Here is a 12,722-nt window from a genome sequence, read left to right as displayed (position 1 = left end):
GTACCCTTAGCTTAAAACTTCCCCAGTTTTGCTGTTCAGGGAAACGTTGCTTTGGGAAAGATCCCCAGTGTTCTTACTGAAGTCGACTTGGGCTTCCGTACCCTGACACCAAATTAAATCTCGCAGACAGAGTTTTGGGTGAAGTAGGAAAGAATAGCTTTATTGCTTTGCCGGGCAAAGGGGGCCACAGCGGACTAGTGCCCTCAAAACTGTGTGTCCTGACCTGGAGGGGGTAGTGAGGCATCTTAGAGTGTTCAAGGAGCAGGGCGTGGTCAGCTCATGGACATTGTTCTGATTGGTTGGTGGTGAGGTAATATAATAGGGAGTCAGCATCATCAACCTTCTGGTTTCAACCAGTCTGGGGTCTACGTGCTGGTGGGAAGCAGTCAGTTAACTTCTCCCACGTGGTTGGGGTTTCAGTATCCGCAAAACAGCTCAAAGGTATTGTTGTGTGCATCCCATGAGGGGGAACCTGGACCCTGCCGCAAAGCTGCCCTGTTGTTTCTTTTGATTGTTCCTCCCTGGTCTCCACATCCCCTCCCCTCCCTAATTAGCAACTGTTTGAACCTGCCCATTGGAACTCAGGGAGGGTCATGGAGGCTGAATGAAGCCTATTTCCTGTAATCAAGAAATGGGGGACACAGGAAGGCTTTTGTGCCCAGGAGCCCCACAGGGTCCTGCTCGGTTCCATCACTTGCTGCAAGTAATAAATCGTTCCTCTTCCCACACTTTGGCTTGGTTATGTCTATTGGCTCAACAACCACCAAGAGGTGAACCCAGTTTTCAGGTAACAAAACTATGTAGCTCTTTGAAAGAAATTCTGTTTTCTTAAAATTTGCATTGAAAAGTTGATATATTTTTTAAAAAATGGATACAACTTTAGGAACAATAAGACCAAGTTTAAGAAAAGCTGAGAAAATTTTAGACTATAAGCCCTTGATAAAGTTTGCTTAATTGATTACTGATTCTAACTGCCTACCATGCAGATGGAATTCAATAAATATTTGTGACTGAGCACATTAATGAGTAAATAGACTACAACATTTGAAATAATTAAGAATCTAACAACCTACTATTTAATGAGCAGGATGAGCAGACAACATGAATAGAAGGAAAAATATTCTCCTGATTGAGAAAAAATGTAATGGCGGAATATAATGTATTCACAGTAATATTAATTTTCATTTAAAATTTTCTTTCACTTAAGGGAGGAATAATGATGCATAAAATTGTGCTGTTCCAAGAAAAGAGATTCAATGCTGGGGCTAATTAGTGAACAGTACAACTAGTGAGCCATCAAAAGACTAATCAGTGGCCAAAGCAGAGATGAAAGTTACCAGTGTCACTGGTAAATTGAGGACTCTCGGTAGGAAACAGCTCTACATTTTCCCAATTACTATGCTTCCCTTCTACTGAGCTATGTGAACCCATACTCCTTAGTGGTACCTTTGCCAAACTATTTAACTTTTTAGCCACATCTGTTATTATAGTCCTATTTCTTTGTGTTTGAGGCACAGTCATGTTCATTTTAAACTGGGAGCCACAGAGCTAAGTCAAAGGGCTTCTCTCCAAAGTGCCAGCTTCCGGACTCAAGAGTGTGTGTTGGTGTGTGTGTGCGTGTGGGCCTCTGTGGTGGGAAGGGAGTGGAGAGTTGAGTCTGGATCTCTGATCCCTCTCCTCCCTCTTCTAAGCTCCAGCTCCACTGGCATTGAAAGGAAAGGCAGGAGAGAAAAGAAAAAAAAGGCAAGTATCTTATCTGTAGGCATGAATGCAGCCTCATTCTGTTGGTTCTCACTGCTTCTCTGGTTAACATAATAGCAGGAGGGAAGGTGGATTATAATTATGATGTATGTATTTCTTTGCTGAAAGTTCCCGCTCACAGTGGGAGCGTGATTCTGTTAGTAGCAGGATTGATTTGCTGTTCTGAGTGTCCGTTTGAGATTTGCAGTCTCAACTTCCAAGCCTATCATCTGCATGGTTGAGTGTTTACCTCCAATTGAGAGTTCAGCTGTTCAGTTGCAGGGCAAGTGTTGTCTGTAATCAGGGCTGGAGTTTTCCCAGGAGTAAACAAGAAGAAGGGACAGTAGGAAGAAAATGCAAAGCATCGATGAGGATGCCTGACTGTGGAATCTAAGTTGGGGGGGGAAAAGAGGTGTAAAGGTGTTAGGGTCAACAGAGGAAAGTTCTGTTGATGCTGAGAAATTATCAGAATTTGAATACTAAGCATGAAAATTTTGAAGTTTCTATTTTGTGAGTAGTAAGTAAGGTTGAGAATGCTGCTGGGGCCCCAGCATCACCTGGGAGCTTTTTATAAATGTAGAATCTCAGATGAATCCGGATCTTTATTTTAGCAAGTTCTGTAGTTGATTCAAATACACATTAAGGCTGAGAAATACTGGTCTAGAATAGTGGGTCTCAACTCTGGTTGCATAATAAAATTACTGGGGGAGTTCTTAAACTATTCCTGATTCCAAGTGAGAAAGCCTTGGGGTGAGGCCCAGGCATTTATATTTTTTAAAACCAGAATTTGACCCTGACAGTGGTTGGTAAGTAAGGAGTCATCAAGAGACAGAAAGGTTCCAGGCTCATCTACCTGGATTTTCAAGTTACCAGGTTTCCACATTCTAGTCAACTCCAGCCAGTTGTGGCCATGTGGAGATACAGATTGAGATCAATTTTTCAAAAGAGGTAAGAAACTTGGTTTTCATAAGAAATATCTATATTTTAAAATCATGGTTAAAATTAAAAAGAAAAAAATAAACTCGGTAGGAATTTCAAAAACAATCGGTTAGATTTTTGACTTGGAAAGAATGGTAGTTTTAAGCCTTCTGCGGTGTCAGCATACCACAGCTGTCTCTCTTTTCCAACTGTTGCGTCACATTAAGTAAGTTTATAGTTACTTAGAGTAGCAGTGAGTAAAAGTGCTGAGGATTTTACAGGGATCAGGATAGTCCCGTAGTCACGTTGGCTTTATCATCTTCTTCACTCTGGAAACACAATGATCAGTAGCCATCAGGGAAAAATGTGGCAGAAAAAGAGAAATCCAGAGAAAAACTCATGCTTCTGTCTTCATTATATAGAAAGCTTTTCTCTGTGGCACAGAAATACTTAAGTCTTTGCGTTGTCTCCTCACCCAGAGTATATGAAAAACCACAGACTTTTTTAGCTGTTTTTGTTTTATTCTTTCCATTCTGCCTTTCCTGGATAAAGTCTCCCTTTCTGCTTGACACATTATTTTTTCTTTAGATAAATTAGTAAAACCAATTAAGTTCATATCAAGTACTAGAAACATGGTAACCTTTTTCTTTTATAAAGTGATTTGAGTATCTGTTGTAATCCATTATGTGCAAACATTCTCTTTATTAAAATAGTTTCTGTTATCCGTATGCCATGGAGAACCCATACATTTGAATTTGTAGCTAAACATCCATGAAATGTGAGGTAGGCATAATCTGGACAGTGATGATGAGAAGAGGCCCATCCAGACAGAACTGTCATCGGTAACCAGCGCACCCGTGAGAGCTCCCCCTTCAAGCCCCTCAGGCCTCAGAGCAGGGCCTCCTCCCCTCCACACCCACAGCCCCAGGCACCCCTGTGCCTGATGTCAGTCCCGCCTCTCCGCTGCCTTCCAAACTTAGCGCTGACACGTATCCTGAGCACTGAAGTGTGGTCCACCTGGGGTATTTAGACTAGGGCCAGATCCCACTACACAGACAACTGGTGAGATACTCCTAAGGATAAAAAGGCTTAGGTCTTGGGGCTCTCTATCACAGGAAAGCTGGTGTCGGTTGGCTGTTTGCAGGACTTAGATTCATTGTTCTGGGCCCTCACTCAGTGCCCAGTGGGGTCTCTTGATCCACTAACCCAACGTTTCCCAGGCAGCTTCTCCCTCACCTACCCCCTTGCCAATCTGCCTTATGACTCCTAACTTAAAACTTCTGTTACCCATACACAGAGCAGGGGGGAAAGCTAACTCCTTTTATTTTGCAATAGACCTTGAAGCCTAGAGACCAAAATCATTAGCAACTAAAACCCTGGATCCTCTTTCCTTGAAAGCAGAGAGGTCTCTGTCTTTGAAACTTATGTATGAGCAAAGGGAAACAATTCCATTAATTTTGGGGAGACAGGTACCACAGACCCATTGAGAAGGCTGAATTCTTTCAATGACAGAAATAAAAGAACAAAAGAAAAGAGTAGTCTCTATAGAAACTGAGATTAAATATTCTTATATAATTAACCATTATATATATAAATAGTATATATGTATGTATATCATTTTATATATAAATTTGTATTTATATATTTGTTTATGTATATGTATATATATGTTTATGCGCTCCAGGTACATAAAATTGAATTATATACATGATATTAGAGACCAAAGTTAAGTAAAATATGATTATGCACTCGTGTTTAACAGACCAGTGGCAACATAAATGTAAACAGAGGAAAGTCCAAATTCCAAAAGAGAATAATCAGTATTATCAAATGCCACAAAGATGTCCAATAAAATGAGGACTTTAAATTATCTAAGAAGTTCCAAATCAGAAGGTCAAAAGGATTTTCCTGTCGTGGTGGCAACTAGAGCCACTGTGCAGTAGAGAGATGAATGGTGAGGTGAGATTCCGGAGACAGGAATTATAAAGGAGGAAAAAGAATAGAGCTGACAATGAGGTGGGGAGAGAGTGAATGCTTGAGGGAGTGCTCATTTTCTTAAGTTTAGTTATTGAACCAATAGGGAAAGATGTTAGAGACAACAGTGGTTGGTAGGAAGTGGACTGGATCCAGACAATGAATGAGGGGATGGGGTCACGCTTCCTCTGACAAAAGGAAAAAGGGAAAGCTGAGTTGGGGTGTAGGTAAATTATCTGGACACAGAGAAGCACTTCAGCCAAGAGGCTTTCACTACCTCTGTTGAGAAGACACTTCACTTCTTTTGCTACCAGCCTGGTGGAAACCACCCTCACCTCTCACCTGGATTATTGCAGTTGTCTCATAACCATTCTACCTGCTTTTAACCTCACCTCTCTTCTCTCTTTTCTCAGTGCTGCATCCAGAGTCATGTTAAAATTAAGCCTGATCGCATGACCCCTCTGGACAAGACCCTCCAAATATTTGACAGAAAAGCCAAAGTCCACATGGTGACCTATTTGATCTGCCTGTGTTCTGCCCCCCACAGCCATCCTCACTTGGAAGCTCGCTGAGCCATCTGCTTCTCTCTCCTTGGCGCCCTGGTTCCGGCCACAGAGGCCTTTGTCCAGGCCTCTAGCTGTACTCCACTCTCAGCCGGGACTTTGCCCTTGATGTTCCCTCTCCCTGGAAGGCTCCTCCCCAAGAATCATAGCTCAGCTTCTTCACTCCTCCAGGTGCCACATCCTCACTGAGGCCTTTTCAGGACACTGTCTACAAGTTCTGCAGTGTTCCTCGGTTGACATCTTCTATCCCAATTGCCTGAATCACATTTTCAGTTTAGCCTAGAGCTACTCGATCTGTGTAACAAACTACATATTTTCCTGATGCGCCTTGTTTTTTTCCGACTCCACTGTGAGAGTAAGGACTCTTATCTCCTGTTCACTGCTCCATCCTCAGCTCCTAACCTGGTGACTGGCATGGTCGGCACTCAGTACGCATTTGTATGAATTGTGAGAGATAGTTTAGGGCTCGCATTCTCTGGGGACAAGTTAAAGGTTGTCTGAGGAGTAGTGATGGTCATTTTAGGCTAGAAGTGGACCCTTTAGGTTAGAAATACACCTATTTGTATGATTTCTCTCACCAAGTTCAATGCTCAGGAGTTGACAGTGAAGGACATAAGTTCCTTGACACATGTTAATCAGCATTGCTCAACAGAAATATAATGCAGACCACACATGCAAGCCATATTTGTAATTTTAAAAAATTCTTTCCAGCTTTATTGAGGTATGATAGACAAGTAAAAATTGTATATATTTAAGGAGTACAAAATGATGATTTTATATATAGGTATGTATATATATATATATATATATATATACACATTGTGAATTGATTATCACAAACAAGGTAATTAATGAGATTTTACATTCTTTTTTTACACTAGGTCAGTGAATTCTGGTGTGTGTATCACACATACAGCATATTTCAATTCAGATTTGTCATAGTTCATGTGCCAAATAGACCATGTGGCTACTGGTTGCTGTATCAGACAATTGAGAGTGGACAAATGTAGAGTTGGAATGGTTGGTTCTAACTGAAAGATACAATATGGAGGCAACTGAGTATAAAAACAAGACAGTTGTTGAAATGATACAACAGAAAGCCAGTTACATCAGTAGGAGAAAATAGTGGGACAGAAGAGAATTATGAAAGGAGTTCCAAATTATGGCAAAGGATAAATTCAGTGGGATTAAAGCCTAGGAGTTTGTGATCAGAGATTATCTAAAGCATGAGATGGAAATGAAAGTTGTTATGGACCAAAAGTACAATTGAGTAGCAACAGTGGTCCAGGAAAATGAGAGGTGTTGTTGTGAACAGTAAGGTTGTTGCCAAAGTCTTCATTGAATGTGGGTGGAGGCGAGCAGCTTTCAGGTCAATAGATGACAACAGTGGAGTGCAGAAGGTGAACTACTGGAACTCATGACACCCAAAAGAGAAGGCTTTCTTTAGGACAGGGTGAAACGATAATCTGTTAGAAGGGTTAATGTGGGTTCTAGAGATGACTAGGAGAATTCATCAATATGTCAGAGGGAGAGTGATGAGAAAGAGGGTAGAGTGTAAAAACGGGGAATATTAGGATAGAATAGAAGACAGTCAGCTGGAACAGTCAGGGTACGCCCAAAGTAGAAGAGCAAAGCATACCTGTTGTCAAATCAGAATTTGGGGCTGTTCGATTATATTTCAGTAAGGATATTTCCTGGCTGGCTGTGAAGGAGAATTTTTCCTCAGATAAGCTGGCACTGTCACACTAATCTTTTAACATCATACATATGGTTCTTCCCAAGGGCAGAAGTAGTCTTAGGTAATGTCTCTTCGATAGCCAAGATGAGCTATTTAAGTCTGAGAGGCTTTATCAAGGCAACTCTCTCCTAGAATTCACAGTATATTTATTATCCTTGATGTCACTTTTCATATTACCTCTTTCAGAAGCTTCTTTAAAGGGATAAAGGAGCCCCCAGCTGAGTCCTGGGTCTCGAAAGAGTTCGTCTGAGACTTTAAAGGAGAATCAATATTTAAAACTCTAAGGCAAGAAAGAAGAAAAGTCAGTATTTGTGTGGGAATATTTTGTTTATTTGCCCAAAAAGACTGAACTAATTGCAAAAGTAATCTTAAGTTATTCATTCAACTTCGTCATTATTCAATATTCATTCAACAAACATTTGCTGAATTTTAGATAGTTATCAGGCACACTACAATGTTTCACAGTGATGAAAAAGATAAAATCGTTCTCAAAGAGATTCAAATTAAAGCAGGAGACTGACAGTTAACTAGGGAATTAAAATAGAATGTGGAGGGACTGTCAAGGGCCCCCCCTGACTTGTGGGTGGTAGGTTGGTAGAGATAGAACGTTATCTCAGCCAACATATAGCCATCCCCCAAGTAACCAACACTGCAGAGCATTTACTGAGTATGAGAACATAGAAGAGAGCACCATATGACACATCAGTACAGCGTAACTGCATGATGATCCTTTCCAACATCTGTTTTAATTTTCCCTAAAAATTTCATCTTCCTGTACTAATCATCACAACCTTGCCTCTCAAAAATTTCAGATTCTCTCCTCTCTCATCCACATACCTTCTCAAAATCCAGTCGTGCTTACATTCCTCTCTGCAAGACAATGCTCAGCTAAGAGAAGTACTTCCCAAACCTGACTGCACAGTAGAATCACCTGGGGAACTTTTGCAATGCTCTCTGACCAATTAAATCATCATCTCTGCAGGCATCAACATGTTTTTTACAGTTCCCCAGGTGCTTCCAATGTTTTGGCAAGGTTGAAAGCCACTGCCTTACAGTGTTCAGCAAACCCAAACCTGGTCTTAATTCAAACCATGTCTTGTGGTCTTGTGCCTCGAGCATGACCTGTATAAAGAGCTTAAAGTCATGGATCCTCCCAAACAATCCAGGTCAAACGCAGTGGTGTTCTGAATGCAAATTAAGACAGAGAATCGTGCGGGTTTGAGACTGAGTGGAATCAAAGCTGATCCTGCAGTTTCCGGTCTGGGCAGCAGTGCAGAAGGTAAGTGCAGCTAATTACATATAATTCGTAATATGTTTGTAATAACTAAGGGTCACTGGAGTACCTAACATGAATGCAACCAGGTTGTTTTAGAAACTTAGGGTTTTTTTTTTAAAATAAGAATGCAATTAACTATATTATTTTTGAAATGAAAGCAATCAGTCCATGTGATGCTAAGGAAGTCTTAACTCTAATGGAGAATGTTTCTAGATGATGGTATTCATATTAAGAGAATATTACACAGGAATATGCTTTATCTGGGGAGAGATTAAGATTAGACTGTGGAATAGACAAGTCATGTTCTTTTTTAAAAGATACTTTTTTTTTTTTGCATTAAACCCCACATTCTTTGAACCATTGAATCTTCAAATCTCAGTAGTATTCTAAAAGGAATAATGCTTTCCCCCAAGCGTATTCATATGGGAGCTTTAAACAAAAGGAAAAGAAAAGTAACTATTACTTTGTAATTGAGGAGGCCTGAATGAGTTCCACCCTTCAATCAGAGTCCTACCAGTGTTCAGTAGCACAAAACGTGTTCCTCAAACTTCCTCACACTATAATTTTATGTACTTTTCTTTATAATTCCCCAAGATGTCTTAGAATTTCCACCATTTTTACATATCTTTTATGCAATTCTTACCAGTAAAGTTGTAAAATAAAGCCACTCTTATCCTTCTATCCATTTAGGGTTTTTGCACCCAGGGCATAAATATAGTGCTATGAGTTTGGTTTTAGCAAACAATGTATGTGTCATACCTTATAATTCTTTCCTGGCTTTGGTTTGACATTAAAATAGGAGAAATGGCATACTCAGAGCTCCGTTACCTTTTATAGCAGACATGCAGTGTTCTCCAAGAAGATGAATGACTGGGTTACATTCTGATTATTAAAGTGAGTGAGGTTTATTACTCTGTTCAACAAAAGTGTATTTAATAGCATTTTCATTATATTCAAATCATTTCCAGAGTTACACACTTAAAAAGTAAATGAAGTGTAGTTCTGTAGAGAATCACTCCTGTGTGAATTCAGGCAAAGTAAGAATAGTATATTATTCTTAATGGAAAATTCTGAGTACATATTTGAGCTATAAATACATGTAAAGATGAATGATATGTTTTCCAAGGGTATTTTACTGTGAAGTTAAAGGTGATTAAGGCAAAAATGTATTAAGAAGTTTGAAAATTTCTTTTGGAAAATGGGTGGCGTGCTCTTCAGTTTCTGCAGCCTTATCGCGGTCCATCCCTCAAGTCGCTCCATTTGCTCCGCGCAACACCTGCTTTGTGTGTGTCTTGATGTTCACGTGCTGAATGATGGTATTTCCCCTACTTCCCTGGGGAGGCATGAGTCCCTTCTGCTTCCAGGAAGAGCTCTGCATACATGTCTGTGCATAATATTTTCTCTCACTCCTCACCCTTGTTCTTTGGGATTAGGCGAAATCCTTCCACGTAACCGGCCTAAATAAGCCTGGTAATCAGGTAATATAAAGTATTAAGCCTCAATAAAGCTGGGAGAAAAAAATGTAAAAATACAATGTAAATAATAAAAAGAATATAAGGTAATGAGAGAGAAAAGTTGTTTTACTATCTCCACAACATAAATTATGATATTGATCGTCCAAAGGTGGGAATGATATGAAAGGGGAGTTAATTCTGTAGATTTAAATAAAGGGATGATCAAAAGTTAAGGGAGATGCAAAAGGGAGGAGATATGGGGATATATGTATATGTATAGCTGATTCACTTTGTTATACAGCAGAAACTAACACACCATTGTAAAGCAATTATAGTCCAATAAAGATGTTAAAAAAAAAGTTAAGCTAAGTTAACAAATCATGTATAATTTTCCAATTTTTACAATTTAAAAGTCACCTTTATTCATAATTAAGTAATAGGTAAAAGGACTAATGAAATAACATTTTACTCGATTACTTAATATCCAGTGGCAGAGTGTGTTGCTCTGTCTTATCCGTCGAGTCCTTCTGCATTGAATTAGGGCAGCACATTTGTAAGTAAATCTCAGTTTATAGACTTATATGGTAACTTCAGTTTTTTTCATTCTGGTTTCTTGCATCAGTCATGTTAACCTGTATTGATTTTTATAATCTGGAAGAAATTAGATCAGGCCACTTAGAAGTGAGGCTGTTGGTCAGAAAACAAACAAAAGAATTGAAAATGTGACCCACAACACTATTATTTAAAACAGCAGTGCCCTCTACCACTAGCTGTTTATAACTGTGAAACCCGCAAGGCTGCAGAAGCTGAGTCTCTTAAGAAAGCTCATTGCATTCTTTAATCTGAAAAGAGACTCTATTATAGAATTGAGCCTGATGTACAAGCTGGTAAACACATATTTGGCCAAGGAAAAATATTTACAGTAAAATAGTACCTGTCAGGATTCAGTATTTAACGAACACATTGAAATTAAGATGTATTTAAAGTTTTCAGTTAAAAATTTAACAAACACATCATCTAAAATAACTTCAGCTTTGTGTTAGTTTTTTCTTCAATTTTTAAACCAATTTTTTTTCACTTTTTTTAATTGAGGTATAATTGATCTATAACATTATATTAGTTCCAGGTGTACAAATAATGATTTGCTATTTGTATACATGGTGAAATGATCACCACAATAAGTCTAGTTGACATGCGTCATCATACAGTTACAACATTTGTTTTTCTGGTGTGAGAACTTTTAAGACTTACTCTTTTTTTTTTTTCTCATGTTTCTCACTTCTCTTTGATCAGGTCTTTATTCAAAATTAGCTGTCCAAAATGATTTGACCTTTACCGAATAAGCAAATTTAAGTTTATGCCGCAGCCTTCTTTTCCTCTGTGGTGGGTTTCTTTTCTGCAGGCTTCTTTTTAGCGGGCTTCTTTTCAGCTGCTTGTTTCTTAGTCACTGGGGACATCTTTCCCACCAAAGCTTTCTTTCGCTTCTTCAGCTTCTTAACGCAAACAGCCTTCTTTCCTTTCTTTCCCACCACAGGCTCCTTGCCTGGAATCCCCTTCTCATCCGATTTGGCTTCTAGTGCTGCTGCTGCCCTATCCATCCGGATTTTGTGGTTCTTGGCCTGGCGAAGAATGGTGTTCCGGTGCATGGTCTTTGCATATGGGTTTAGCTTCAACATGATTCTCAGGTTTTTCAGTGGATTCTTCTTCAGGACTCTGCAATGAATCTTCTTGCGTGGTGCTTGCAGGACTCTTTGGATCTCTGGGCTTTTCAAGATGCTGCTAAGGTCTGTATTGAGCATCTTGTGCGTGGGGAGGTTGTAGTTACTCTTGAGGGGAGCAGCTTTACGCCAAGTGCCATGCAGCTCCTCTAACTTGCGGAAAAGCACTGTCAGTCCAAATGCAGGAGCGTCGCACATGCCCCCCAGGAGCAAGTTTCAAAATGTTCAGTTTGCTTATATTAAGCAGAGTAGTTCCAGGGATGTTTCTGAAGGCCTTGATGATACCGTTGTCCTCATTATAGACGATGCAGGGTCCCCTGCGCTGGATACGGCGACGGTGTCTCACTTTGCCTTTGCCAGCTCTCATTCGCTGCGAACCGTAGACCTTTTTGCATATCATTCCTGGCCTTAAGGTTCTTCTGAAGCAAAACGGCCTCCTTGGTCTTCTTGTAGCCTTCAACTTTATCTTCAACTACCAAAGGAGGTTCAGGAACTTCCTCTGTACGATGACCTTTAGACATGGCCAGCGCTGGTAAAGATGAGGCAGCCAACGCAGAGCAGATGGCATATCGCTTCTGCATTGTATTCAGTCTGCGGTGCCAATGTCGCCAGGTCTTGGTTGGCGCAAATATACGGCCCCCAAGACACATATTTCCCAAAGCACCCTGGCCAGAACAGTGAGTGCCGCCACCTCAAACCCTGGGAATTCGAACCACAGGCCTGCCAGTACCCCAAGGCTCAGCACTGGTTTGATAACCTGCTAATTCACTGACAGCATAGGGCTGTCTGTTGTTTTTGCGCAAGTTGATGTGAACAAAGTTCACAATATCTGGTCGAATGGGAGCCTTGAACACAGCAGGCAAAGTGACATTTTTGCCAGCTGACTCCCCCTTTTCAGAGTACACTGATATCAGTGGACGAGCACACACCATGGCGGGAGAGGAGAAGGCCACGCTCCCCTCAACCCGGCAGCTCCCACAGGAAAAGCAAAATCTACTCTTCTAACAACTTCCAAATATGCAATTTGGTGCTATTAACTATAGTCACCATGCTTTACATTATGTCTCCATAATTTTTTAAACCAATTTTAAAAATATAATCTAATGTGCCTGTAAATCATAATTTAGGCTGATTTTTTAAAATGTCTTTATCTTAATATTCTTTGATATTATTTTTAATATTGCTTATTACTCTGTTTATCCTTACAATTTTCTATACAGCATTTGGGTTGTATAGTACTGAACAAAAATGAGCGGTTATAATCTGAAATTAGCAATCATTCTAACCCAATGAAAAGCATTGATGAACTTTTGCTTAAGAATAAATATGAGTTTTATAATA

General features: G+C 39.9%; 1 long non-coding RNA gene and 1 pseudogene across 3 annotated transcripts in view; one reads left to right on the top strand and one right to left on the bottom strand.

The window, feature by feature from the left end:
* The window catches only part of LOC307197229, a 143,200-nt gene extending 133,979 nt beyond the window's left edge, over nucleotides 1–9,221 (top strand). For both annotated transcript variants that reach the window (XR_013831357.1, XR_013831358.1), the window contains one exon: nucleotides 5,046–9,221. This is a non-coding gene — a long non-coding RNA (uncharacterized lncRNA). The remainder of the gene's footprint in view (nucleotides 1–5,045) is intronic.
* Nucleotides 9,222–10,650: 1,429 nt separating this feature from the next.
* LOC307196926 (large ribosomal subunit protein uL4-like) lies at nucleotides 10,651–12,414 on the bottom strand (annotated as a pseudogene). Its single transcript has one exon. The product of its transcript is annotated as a large ribosomal subunit protein uL4-like (transcript).
* Nucleotides 12,415–12,722: the final 308 nt, after the last annotated feature.

This window comes from Stenella coeruleoalba (genome assembly GCF_951394435.1).
Source record: "Stenella coeruleoalba genome assembly, chromosome: 14".
In the NCBI taxonomy this organism is placed as follows: domain Eukaryota; kingdom Metazoa; phylum Chordata; class Mammalia; order Artiodactyla; family Delphinidae; genus Stenella; species Stenella coeruleoalba.
This window is presented reverse-complemented; position numbering and strand designations above follow the sequence as displayed.